Below are 13,293 nucleotides of genomic sequence, written 5' to 3' on the forward strand. Positions count from 1 at the left end.
ACCCACCAGTTCTTGGAAAAATTTGCTTCTATAACAGCAGTCCTTGGTGTCAAAAAGGTTGGGGACCACTGTGGGCAGTGGCACTTAACCAGTTAATGTCATTGAGTATCAGCACTAAGTGCTAAAGCCATTGCTGGCGATTTTTATGTTTATTCAAATTTTATATACCACCTAATTTATTCAGAACAAGGCAGTTAATTTAAAAAAACAAACAAACCCCAAAACAAAGCATTCATTTGAAAATAACTCCATTTTTAAATATTAAAAAAGACTTAACTCTTTCATTTATAATAACACACTCCTAGAAAGATTTTTGTCTTTATCGATTACAGACTACAACAGTAGATCTTTACTTCCACCTCATCAAGTACATTAAAAGGCCTGACAAAAAAAAAAAAAAGGCTTTTAGCCTAATTTTAAACTTTTTTAAAATTTGCTTCTGCGAGCTGCTCTTGAGACCAGTCAAAAATAAACACCTTTCCCAGTGTCATCTCATATTGTACCAAAACAAAAGACTCTTTTGGTTTTACGAGCCACTTGGTGACAGGAGCTCTGCGCAGAAAATGGATCAGTATATGATCCACGGGTTTTTCTTTTTGGAGGAAGATATCTTTGTTGAAACACAGACCCGTGGATTGGGCCCTATATGCTTTTAGATTTTACTGTGGATTATCAAGGAGAATTAATAATAAAGTCCAATTCAGGAACATCAACTCTCCACAGAGTCTTTTGTTTTGCTCAGATATTTCTCTACTGTGGAGTAATTGGGTCAATTTCTTTGGTTTTATTTCATATTGTACACCTTTTGATTGAGAAATCACCATTAAAAATTCCTGCAGAGATCTAAGGACCCCATTGGGTACGTATGGTATAGGTCAAGAACTCAGATACAGTACGTAGGTTTCAAGTCATAGGAAGCTTTTGGGGGCGATCCAGGGATGGAGTTGGCACCGATTCAGTTAAGTGCCAAGCTTAAGTTATGATAATGGATACAGTGGTCTACTGGAGTGGCACTAAGCTTCTTTAAGGGATGAGTGGCCTTGATAAAACATGTTCGCGCTCTCCCCCACTCCCTCCCCCGGACCTCTAAATCTTCACCAGCACGAGTGGCTTTTCTCCAGCATGCTCCTCGGGCCAGCGTTGGATTTCCCTCTAACATCACTTCCTGGCCCCATGACCTGGAAGTGATTCAGAGAACCAGGCTGGCACAAGCAACAGGTCCGAGCGCATTCCCACTAATTCTATGCATGGTATGCAACTGCGCACCTAGGAATGGAAGTCCAACAACTGCATAAACATAACGTAAGGGTCCTTTTACTGTACTCCAGTAATTTCCACAGCTGAGCGCATTGCCCACCTTCATTTTATAAGGAAAAGGATGGGATCCAATATGCGATTACAATGAAAGCGGTTTTACAGTTCCCTTGGAAAATTTGACCACATCACCAACGCCTTCCTAGACTCACACTGGCTTCCAATACAAGCCCACATCCAATTCAAACTATACTGCATGTTATTCAAAACCTTAAACGGAACGGCACCCACCCACCTAAACAACCGTCTAAACAGGAACCTCTCAACCAGACAGAGGAGAACCCAATCCCCTTTCTCCTTCCCCCCTTTTAAAGGAACTAAACGCAAAAAGATGTATGACAACTTACTTGCAACACATGCAGCTAAATTGGACCCCTCCATCACCAACCTACTGACAGCATCAACTGACCTCAAGGCTTTCCGCAAAGAAATCAAAACCCTACTATTCAAGAAATTCATCCTAATTTTCTAACCCCCCATTCTTTTCCCCTCTCTTAGTATCCTCCCTTCAAAATTGTTTTAGACATAAGAACATAAGAAGTTACCTCCGCTGGGGCAGACCAGAGGTCCATCCTGCCCAGCGGTCCGCTCCCGCGGCGGCCCATCAGGTCCACTGCCTGAACAGTGGTCTCTGACTAATTTTGTAACTGCCTCTAAACCTATCCCTATAACCTACCTCTACTCCTATCTGTACCCCTCAATCCCTTTGTCCTCCAGGTACCTGTCCAGACCCTCTTTGAAGCCCTATAGCGTGCTCCTGCTTATCACATCCTCCGGTAGCGCGTTCCATGTATCCACCACCCTCTGGGTGAAAAAGAACTTCCTGGCGTTTGTTCTAAACCTTTCCCCTCTCAATTTCTCTGAGTGCCCCCTTGTACTTGTGGTTCCCCATAATTTGAAAAATCTGTCCCTGTCTACTCTTTCTATGCCCTTCATGATCTTGAAGGTTTCTATCATGTCTCCTCTAAGTTCTCCAGACCTAACGCCTTTAATTGTATTCCTCTTCCTGAAAACGTCCAGCTATCGTTTTGATGTAATCCGCTTAGAACTGCAAGGTACAGGCGGAATAGAAGTCATTAATGTAATGTAAAAAAAAAAAAAAAAATTACGATTCTAACCTGCCTAGAAATGAGTTGTGCGAGGATTTGGCAGGATAGTTTAATTTAATTTAATTCTTATATACCGCTAATAACCGTGAGATTGCTTGCTTAAAATATATACAGTAAATATACCATTATATACGGGTACTTATTAACAACAATGGCATATCCTGTTCTCCCAAGGGAGCTCAGAACGTTTTACATTCAGGTACTCAAGCAATGTACCTGGGGCAATTGGGGGGGGGGATTAAATGACTTGCCCAGGGTCATAAGGAGCAGTGTGGATTTGAACCCACAACCTCAGGGTGCTGAGACTGTAACTTTAACCACTGCATCACACATAAAACTGGTATTTTGGGACTTAGTACTGCCACCAAAAATTAAAAGATTAAAAAGTCCATTCAATACAGTGATTTAAATGTTTTCCGCCTTCAATTATAAATGTAGCCTAAAAGTTAAAGTAGTGGGCGGGAAGCCAAGGTTGAAATCCCACTGACTCTCCTTGTGACCTTGACCAAATCACTTAACCCTCTATAGCCTCAAGGACAAGAAAAATACCAACTGCAGCTGAATGTAACTCACCTTGAGCTACTAAAAAGGTGTGAACCAAATCCAAACAAGCCAAGTAACTGAGTCAGAGAAAGGCGAACAGTGATTCATTGATGGAAAGTTCTATGTAGAGGATGGGGGGGGGATGGGAAAGACAGCTGTGGGCTCAGTTATCGCCAGAGGAGGACAGAATGAAGTTGTCCCATGGGCCTCGTTGTGTGCAGGAAAAACAGCAACTCTGAACCCAGTGGTGGCCAAGCAAAAGAGAAGGCAGTTCCGTCTTCTGGATGGCTTTAGTAGAAGGTGCAGCTATGTAGTTAGCCTCACTTGTCCTAGCCCACAGGGGGTGGGGGGGGGGCATTCATCACAGCCCCAGAGGATTTTATGGCAGTGTGCCTGGGGGATGGATATAGAGGAAGAAGCAAAAATTTGCTGCTTTTTATTTTGTATTTATATATTCAATTTTCTATACCATTCTCCCAGGGGAGCTTAGAACGGTTTACATGAATTTATTCAGGTACTCAAGCATGTTTCCCTTAAAGCTGTAATTCCCCAAGGGAATGTTTTAACTGGATTAGTGGACGATAAGTGTACCCAAATAAATAGGGAAAGGAGGAGGGCTGGGAGTGTACATGGCATTAGCAGGTTGGGGCCTGAGTGGAGAAGGAAGGACACAGGCAGGCAGCTGTAGACCTTTGAAGCCTGTAGGTGTTGAGGGAGGGGGGGGGGGAGAGAAGGAATGCAAACATGGAGAGGGGCAGATTCAAACATCTTTGCCCCAGGGCCAATTTCAGCTGGTTACAGCAGAAGAGCTGGGGAAAAGATTTTATGACAGAGAGACTGAAAAAGAAGAGTTAACATAAGCTGCTGTTTTCTGTATATGTAAATAAGACCCCACATCTCTCTGCATCCTCCAGGGGCCACTTCTGCAAATACGTATGTAAGTAGACGGATAAAAGAAAAAGGAGAAATAGCAGATGGGTGGAGAGAGACGCAGGTGGGGAGTGGAAGACCATTATATTACCTTGCAAGGTTGCCACTGAGCTGATCACCGGCTCGTGGGCAACACGCACAGTGAGGAATTCACCCTGTGGTGTTTCAAGGCAAGAGTACGAGAGTGGTTCGCCGTTGCCTCCTTCCGCGCAGTGTGGGGCCCCTCAGCCTACAGCGCCTGGTATTCCTATCCAGGTACAAGCCAGGCCCAACCCTGCTTAGCTTCCGATAGTAAGAGCGGGGCCTATTCAGGGTGGCCAGGCCATAGGCTTTATACTACATTAAGGCGAATTGATTTTGAGGGGTTTATTTACTTAGTGATTCTGCTTGTAAGTTTTGAATTAAAACAAATTGGAGAAAATACTTCTTCACACAATGTGAAATTAAGCTCCGCAATTCATTGCCAGAGAATGTGGTGAAATCAGTTAGTTTAGCGGGGTCTAAAAAAGGTTTGGCTAATTTCCTGAAAGAGACGTCCATAGGCCATTATTGAGATGACTTGCTTATTCCTTGGATACGCAGCACAAAATCAGCTTTACTACTTGGGATCTAGGTTGACCACTTTTGGAAACAGGACCCCTTTGGTCTGTCCCAGTTTGGCAATTCTTATGTTAATTATAAGTGTAATCTGCTCCGTACTTACAGAATATAAAGGACCTGTGACCTACTGCAAAACGGTATCTGCCTTTTTTTTTTCTGCTCTTGTAACATTTTACATGTTTTGATGTTTATCTTAACACCCAAACTTGCATTTTTAACAGTTGTGGTCATGTGGCCGAGAAGCTGGAGTCTCATAAGCAGAACAAGCAAATCCCAAACACAAAGAACTACTTGTTCAATGGGCTCCTTCGCCCTTATGGAGCATCGGAGCTTTGTGTGGGAAGAAAGTGCAATCCATCCAGCCCCCCCTCCACAGCTAAACCACTGGATGGTCCCTTACTCCATCATTCTTTCAGTCAAACGTGCTTGAAAAGGAGGAAGGTGAAGTCCCTCATTTCACATCTGGGTTTCTCCCCATTTTGTTTCCTGGGCTAACAGAATCTGCTTTGCAGAATAATTGCCTCTAATAAACAGGGCTGCAGGAAATTAGTTCATCTCAAACACATAGTGATTCCTATACAAAAGTGAATTGAGATGAACTAATTTCCTGCAGCCCTGTTTATTAGAGGCATTTCAAAGTTTGGGTTGGAATTTTTGAAAACATTTTTGCTTTGCCTAATAAATGCAGCCACTATTAGCTCCGACCCTTGCATCTTGCAGCCTGAGCTCCAAAACCGAGGTCAGCAGAGGACAGCTCGCGAGGGAAGGCCGGCCCGGGTGACGTCTCAATGTCATATGCAAATGACAGCGCGGCAAGCCAACCAAAGCAGAGCTCGGGCTTTAATCTTAATCCCGTGAAGAACAAGAGCTGCAGCAAAGGCCCGGCTTAGCCAAGCCGAGCTCGTGTCAAAAGGAAAAGGCTGGGCAGGGGGGAGCCAATTGCCATAGAAGGGCCGAGGTTTCCAAGACACATTCCAGGATCGGGCTGGGGCCCGTTAGGTTTGGCTTTTAAGCGTTTATCACCCAAACCGGTCCAGAATCGAATAGCTTTCCACCGATTACAATCGGACACACCGCGATTAGTGAGGTATTATTATATATCAACTAATAACAAGGAAAACTCTACCGTCAGAAATGCGTCTTATCCTCAGGAAGGGAAAAAATGCATTTAGGTTTGCAACCAACACCACGTTCATTTTCTCCCCCCCCCCCCCCAGAAAAACATAACACTTTTACTCTCCCAAGCCAGTCAATAAGGATGTAGCTCCCCAACAATAACATCAAAAAGCCTGCTGGGGGGGGGGGGGGGGTTATGTCGTTTCCAAGGCCAGGTCAGGTTTTTACTTACTGTTAATCGAGATGATCTACTATTGAAAGGGACTAAAGGACTCTTCCTGCTTCTGGGAATGTTCACAGGCCCAAAGACGATTAGAAACCCCACTCATTAACCTACCTGTTTTTTTCGTGTCGATTCTTTGTAAACATATAAAAGGAGTATCTTAAAGCACAGTTTTAGGCAAAGCCCGCGAGGTAGTTAGAACCCGAAGAGGTTTTCCTTCCTTTGCACCGTCCAGAACTGCATTTGGCCGCCCTCCGGTCAGCCCCTCCCCGACCCGATCCGATCTCACCCGCTCGGAGATGATTTTCGTTATTGCTGCTCCCCAGCTGATCTCGGATCAGAATTTAGAACGCTCAAACAGCTGATTGCGGCGTCACAATGGAAAGCCCCGCCTTCCGTGACGCAACGATCGCTAGCTACCTATCAAAGCGGAGGCCGGCTCGAGTCGGGCGTGGCGCGGCTGCACGTGATTCGGGGCGCTCTTGGCTTGCTGCGTCCCTGGTTTGTTGGGGGGGGGCATGGCGTCTGGTCTCTGGCCTTGGTGGGTTTGGGTTTCGGGAGTGGAATTGATTTCTTTAAACCCCGTCCGGAAGTTCTGGTTTTCCAAAGCAGTTTTGGGGAGCAAAACCCGGATCGTTCGGAATATGCTTTAAAATGCTTAACTTGCACGCCAGATGCACGAAAGAGTTGCGTTAATACAAGTTTGTTGCTGGGTGATAGAGCTAGATTTGGACAAGTTCCCGGAAGAAAAGGCTGAACACAATTATTAGCTAAGAATTGGGGGGGGGGGGGAACCTGAGGGAATGAGCAATAAAGGCTATTGTTTGGGACTTGCCGGTTAGTTCCGGATGCCCGGGGCGGGATAAAAGTGTGCTGTTGAGTTAACTTACCACAGATCTGGCTTCATGCAATGTTATTGTTATCTATTTCCTGCTTAATGACATGCCAAAACCATGAGTGTGTCCTATAATGCTAATTCTGCCCATATGGTATTTGAAACAGTTGTATTAGCTCTTGACTTTTTTATTTTGCACGTCGATGTGAAGCTGAGTACGTTACTCTTTATAGCTATCGAGCCTTGCCAAAATTCTGCCCAAGTGTTCGTCCGTATATACCTGAGTACTACTCAAGTGTATCGTAAACCATTTGAGGTGAATCTCTTCATGACAAAGGCGGTTAATAATCCAAATAAATAAACATGCCCTTAACTTCGATGGCATGTATTTGCAAGTGGGTGAACAGTTTAGGCAGGGCTCGAGGTTATCATACACGTGATTTATAGAATACTAATCTTTTGACATGTAGCTGCCGACACCTATTTAAACATTTCCACTAGGGTTCCGTACAGGAAAGTTGACCCAGATTCCAGTAGATCAAGATCACTCGGAGGAAAGGGATGTTGCCAGTGGTGTGTCTGAAGGTTCGATTCTTGGACCTGTTCTTTTTTTTAACATTTTTGCAAGCGATATCGCTGAAGGGCTCTCGGGTAAGATTTGCCTCTTTGTGGACGCTACCCCTGACGGTCTGGAGAACTTGAGGAAGGACCTAGCGAAGGTTGAGGAACGGTCCAAAATTTGGCAGCTACGACCGAACGCTAAGAAATGCAGGGCCATGCATTTTGCGCACGAGAGAGGAGCAAAACTTGGGGACGGTAATATGTGACGATTTTAAGGTGGCCAAACAGGTTGAAAAGGGGACGGCGAAAGCTAGAAGGATGCCAAGGAGGTACTGATGCCCCTGTATAAGACCTCATTTAGACAGCACTTTCAAAGAGAAAAAAATAATCATATATACTGCGACAGAAATTACACATGCAAATCTGTGTATTGTGGTTGGTGCGTTCAACTTGATTAACAAGCCAGTCAGCACTGCTTAATTGCCAAATAACAAGCACTAATTCTAATGCTCTTTTCTCATAAAGGGGCAGAGCAGGGGTTGGTTCACACGGTCACAGGATACGCCCAATCCATTTACAGACGTTTCTGCCACTTTTTGGAAAGCCATTACGTATATTCTATAAACCGTGCCTACTACGGATGCGACTTATACAACAGAGCTGCGCACGGATCTTACCGGCATCATGTTTGGGCCTAGGTGCCTTGTGGAGCAGACTCTAGTTATAGAACGGCCGCCTTTCTCCTAGATCCTCTGCGGCGCTAGGAAGATCAAAACCAGTCTGCATTAGAGGAAGACAAGGGGTGATGGACTTGTCTGTCCCTGGTTTCATCTGTTACGTTGCCACCAACAGTTCCTCCAAACTCGGCCCAGCATCAGTTCTACTAAGCTCCTCCCTACTTATTCATGGTTTCGGCACCCACGGTTTTGACTATTCGTGGGTTTTGATGCTAGGACTCCCCTAGTGTCTTACCTGGTGGTCTAGCGACGAGGCAGGGCAGGAGCGATCTTCCTACACTTCTGCCCCGTGCAGAGCCGTCACCGAAAATAGCTGCTGTGTGTGTTCCTGTGGTCTCGTGAGATTACAACGGGAATTCACGGCAGCCATTTTCGATGACGGTTCTGCACAGGGCAGGAGTGTAGGAAGATCACTCCTGCCCCACGTCACCACTAGACCACCAGGTAACGTCGATTCACTAGGGGAATCGTGGCATCAAAAATGGTCTTAGGTATTCTTAGAAAATGTTCTAGAAATCTAGACTTCTGTTTGCCTTTTATCTATATTGCTTTGCTGGATAAACTTGCTTCTTTTATACTTCCTGGGGATCGATGTTAAGTTGCGTTTATCTTCTAGACTCGGTGCTTGTCGTTTGCAGTCTGTACGCTTTTTTGGGGTTACCGTTTCCTTCACAATGGGAATAATTATTTATAATAACAAACATCCCCGTTTCTTTCCTTGGGAAGCAAAGTTCGTTCAAGAAGCTGAATTGGCCCTGTACGGGTTAGGAAAATATTCAGTTGTAAAGTGGATTTTGCTTACCTCGTATAATGAAAGAGCAGACGCCATTCTCAAATAGGAAATGTAACAGAGAGGCCTAGACCAAATCAAAATGATCTCATCGCGAGCAGCTTTTTCCAAAGAGCAGCAATAATAAAGATGATGGTGCCGACCCTGAATAAAGGTACTTTTCAGAGCCATCAGGCCCGCTGAGCAGCTGTAAAAGTGCTCAGTAAGTTGTGACCTCCATGGAATTTTAGCAGATCCAAACCGGACAGTTTCCCTGCAACCTGCCAAGGGGGGGGGGGGGGGTATTGCTTCTCCAACTGCAGTGTGTAAAAATACATTTTAAGTAGTCGCAGCAAGCAAACGGTTTCACAGGACCTAAGGACAACTCCAACATCTGGCCCTTATTCACCTGTTCCGCCACCAATGTCCCTTCTGCTCTCTACATTAAACAGGACCATCTCTAAGAAAAAGAATACATTGAAATATTCAGAATCCAATAGGACAAACTTTGGGATAAGCTTGTGTTAGAGCTCTGCACTGTCACTTAGAGGTCAATTTTCAAAAGGTCACAGCAATTTAGCCACTGGAATGATTCACGAAGCCAAAGGGGGCCTTGTTTAGGGTTACCATATGGCTCCAGAAAAAGGAGGACGGACTGAGACATCTGGGTTTTACTTCCGTTGCTTTCAGTGGAAGGAAAAGCCAGATGTCTCTATCTGTTCTATTTTTCTGGAGCCATATGGTAACCCTGGCCTCGGTACCTCAGGTCGGGCTCACGTTCCTTCCAACACTATAGCAGCCAGTATGTGGCTGGTGGAGATGCTCAACCCCCACCAGTTGAATTTTTTTTCTAGCCCAGCCCATGCTGCGGGTACCCGTCCCTGTGTCATTCTCTACTTCTCTCCTCTTTCCACCCTCTGTACTTTTCAATGTCTTCTCTACCTTCTGTATCCCTCCTTCCCCCAATGTATCATAAGTACACCTTAAATGGAGAAACATTGGCTAGGACGACAGTAGAACGAGACTTGGGAGTGATCATCAGTGCAGGCATGAAGGTTGCAAAACAGGTGGAGAAAGCATCATCCAAGGCAAGACAAATGATGGGATGTATCAATAGAAGTTTCGTAAGCAGGAAACCTGAGGTCATAATGCCACTGTACAGAACCATGGTGAGACCTCATCTGGAGTACTGTGTGCAGTTCTGGAGTCCACATTACCGCAAAGATGTGCTTAGAGTCGAGTCGGTTCAGCGGATGGCCACTAGGAATATCTCGGGGCTCAAGGGCCTCTCGTACGAAGAGAGACTGAACAAATTGCAGCTGTACACTCTGGAGGAACGCAGGGAGAGGGGAGACATGATTGAGACGTTTAAATACATCGCGGGTCGTGTCGAGGTGGAAGATGACATCTTCCTACTCAGGGGACCCTCGGCCACAAGAGGGCATCTGCTCAAACTCAGGAGGGAAATTTAAGGGTGACACCAGGAAGTATTTCTTCACGGAAAGAGTGGTGGGTCACTGGAATAAGCTTCCGGAGCAGGTGGCCAAGGCCACCAGCGTGCTTGACTTTAAGAATAAATGGGACATCTATGTGGGATCCCTAAAGATAGTAAGGCACTCAGACTTGATGGGGTGGGTCAGTAGAGTGGGCAGACTTGGTGGGCTATAGTCCTTTTCTGCCGTCATCTTTCTATGTTTCTAAGTACTTTTCATGCATCTGCAAAGTGGATTCTAGTCCTTGAAGGCTCATGTCTCAATACATTGGTTACTCTATGACAGGGGTGTCAAAGTCCCTCCTCGAGGGCCGCAATCCAGTTGGGTTTTCAGGATTTCCCCAAAGAATATGCATGAGATCTATTTGCATGGCACTGCCTCCCATTGTATGCAAATGGATCTCATGCATATTCATTGGGGGAAATCCTGAAAACCCAACTGGATTGCAGCCCTCGAGGAGGGACTTTGACACCCCTGCTCTGTGAGGTTGCACCTGCCTCTGTGTTTTCAAAATGCAGAACCCTTCTGTAGATCAATGAACTCTGAGGGCAAAAAAAACTCTTCACAAATCCCAGTGCCTTGAGATGAGAGGCTCCGCTAGTAGTTCTGAGGCGCTCCATCTTTTAGGGGGCCCAGAAGGAATTTTTTTTTTTTTTTAACTGCTGTGGAAATTTGGCTACAGCTGCTTAATGGGGTTATTTGCCTACCTTTGTTCCACATTAGAAAACACATCAGGACACCAGGAGACGGTTGTACTTGATAGACCTGTAGTCTCCTCGTAACCAAACCAACTATATAAATGTCTCTTCTTCCACCTACCCCCACCTTTCTCAGTAAGCTTCCTCATTTCCAAGGCAATTGGGCAAAACCAAAATGACAGAGAAGACGGAAACGTCAATATCCTTAGTAAGTGTTCACAAACGGGTAGCTTTTTTTGATGCAAGATCCCTCTCTCTCTTTGAGTTGTTTCTTTAGACAAATTATGTCTTACAGAATACTAGTTAGTGGAAAAGTACATGCAGTGATTGATAATATGTACATTACAGGTGGGTGTGCGGATGGGAAGAGCTTGGGGAGAGCACAGGGAAGTGCGTAGGCACACACTTGAATTACGGAAGTCTAGGATTTCCAGGTTTCCATGCTAAGGTCTAAGTGGGGGCCTTGATACCAGCACTGGAGTTGATATAAGTGATCGCACCTTATGCACTGATAATTTACAAAGAAAAGGAGGAGCCTAATTTCTTTAGAAATAATTTCTTGAAATAAATGCAATAACCAGCAGCTATAGTGAGCACTCTGTTATAGAATTATTCTCTGTGGGCTCCTTTCACTAAGCTGATAGTAATCTAAGGAAATGCTTTTTTACAGAAATGGTGGTAGATGCTTGGAACAGTGTTCGGAAGAGGTGGTGGAGACAGAGACTGTGTCTGAATTTAAGAAAACCTGGGATGGGCACGTGGGATCTCTTAGAGAGAGGAAGAGATAACGGTTACTGTGGATGGGCAGACTGGATGGGCCATTTGGCCTTTTGTCTGTCATTATGTTTCTATGTTTGTTTCTAAATTGAATTTTTAGAATAATTTTAGCATATGTTGATAGATAGATAGATATATATAATGCTGACAAAATTAGTAATTTGGATCACTTTTATTAATAATGAATTTGTTTTGCAAAATCAGAAAACCGATAAGCCTGAAAACAGAAAATGTATGCTTAAAAATATTACCTAAATTCATTACACATGAGGCCATTTTAAAAGTACAGATGAAAGTAATTTCACCTCTCAGACATTTTAAATAATTTTGATTAAAAGGCCTCATAAAAGTTTTGAGCCCCCCTCCCCCGCAAAAAAAAAATCATTCTGATCTATATCTTGTTTAGCTTATAGGTAAATGCAACACTGGTGACTAGAGAGTTTTGTATTTAGGTAGAACAGCGGAAGAATGTGTTGTGAAGACCTACAAAGGGACCTGAACAAACTGGAGGAGTGGGCGAATAAATGGCAGATGAACTTCAATGTAGAGAAATGCAAGGTCATGCATATAGGGAAAAAGAACCCGATGTTCAAATACAAAATGGGAGGATTAGTACTAGGGGAAAGCAACCTTGAAAAAGACCTGGGTGTGCTGGTGGATACAACAATGAAGCCAATGGCACAATGTGCAGCAGCCTCGAAGAAAGCAAACAGAATGTTGGGTATTATTAAGAAGGGTATTACAACCAGAACCGAAGGAAGTCATCATGCCGCTGTATCATGCGATGGTGTGCCCGCATCTGGAGTACTGTGTCCAACATTGGTCACCGTACCTTAAGAAGGACATGGCGATACTTGAGAGGGTTCAGAGAAGAGCGACAAGAATGATAAAAGGTATGGAAAACCTTTCATACGCAGACAGGTTAGAAAGGCTGGGGCTCTTCTCCCTGGAGAAGCGGAGACTCGGAGGAGACATGATAGAGACTTTCAAGATCATGAAAGGTATAGAGAAGGTAGAAAGGGACAGATTCCTCAGCCTATTGGGAAGCACAAGAACAAGGGGGCACTCGGAGAAATTGAAAGGGGACAGGTTTAGAACCAATGCTAGGAAATTCTTTTTCACTCAGAGGGTGGTGGGCACCTGGAATGCGCTTCCGGAGGTTGTGATAGGACAGAGTACACTACAGGGTTTCAAAGAAGGATTGGATAAATTCCTGAAGGATACGGGGATTGAGGGATACAGATAGAGGTAGAGATAGAGATAGGATTATGAAAAGGCATAGATAGAAGGATAAAGGGGACTGAATGATAAACTTACAGGTCATGGACCTCATGGCTGCCGCGGGAGCAGACTGTTGGGCGTGATGGACCTTTTGGTCTGACCCAGTGGAGGCAGCTTCTTATGTTCTTATGTAAGCACTCCTGGTTTTATCCCCGTTCCTTCTTATGGGCTTGTAGTTCAGTCTCTCATAACCTTGTCAGATCAATATTCAAAGCACTTTACATGCCCGGTAGCAAAGATTAAATCACCTATGTGGGGACTGTCCGGGGATATAGGACCACCAAGTTTCCCCTCTATCCACCTAAGC

General features: G+C 44.7%; 1 protein-coding gene across 3 annotated transcripts in view; it reads right to left on the reverse strand.

Annotated features, from left to right (window-relative positions):
- The window catches only part of TP53INP2 (tumor protein p53 inducible nuclear protein 2), a 57,986-nt gene extending 51,811 nt beyond the window's left edge, over window positions 1-6,175 (reverse strand). For all 3 annotated transcript variants that reach the window (XM_033962855.1, XM_033962856.1, XM_033962853.1), the window contains exon 1: window positions 5,950-6,175. The gene's annotated coding sequence lies outside the window, so the exon portion shown is untranslated. The remainder of the gene's footprint in view (window positions 1-5,949) is intronic.
- Between the last annotated feature and the right edge of the window lie 7,118 nt (window positions 6,176-13,293).

The sequence above is a fragment of the Geotrypetes seraphini genome, chromosome 11, assembly GCF_902459505.1.
Source record: "Geotrypetes seraphini chromosome 11, aGeoSer1.1, whole genome shotgun sequence".
NCBI classification, from domain to species: Eukaryota; Metazoa; Chordata; class Amphibia; order Gymnophiona; family Dermophiidae; genus Geotrypetes; species Geotrypetes seraphini.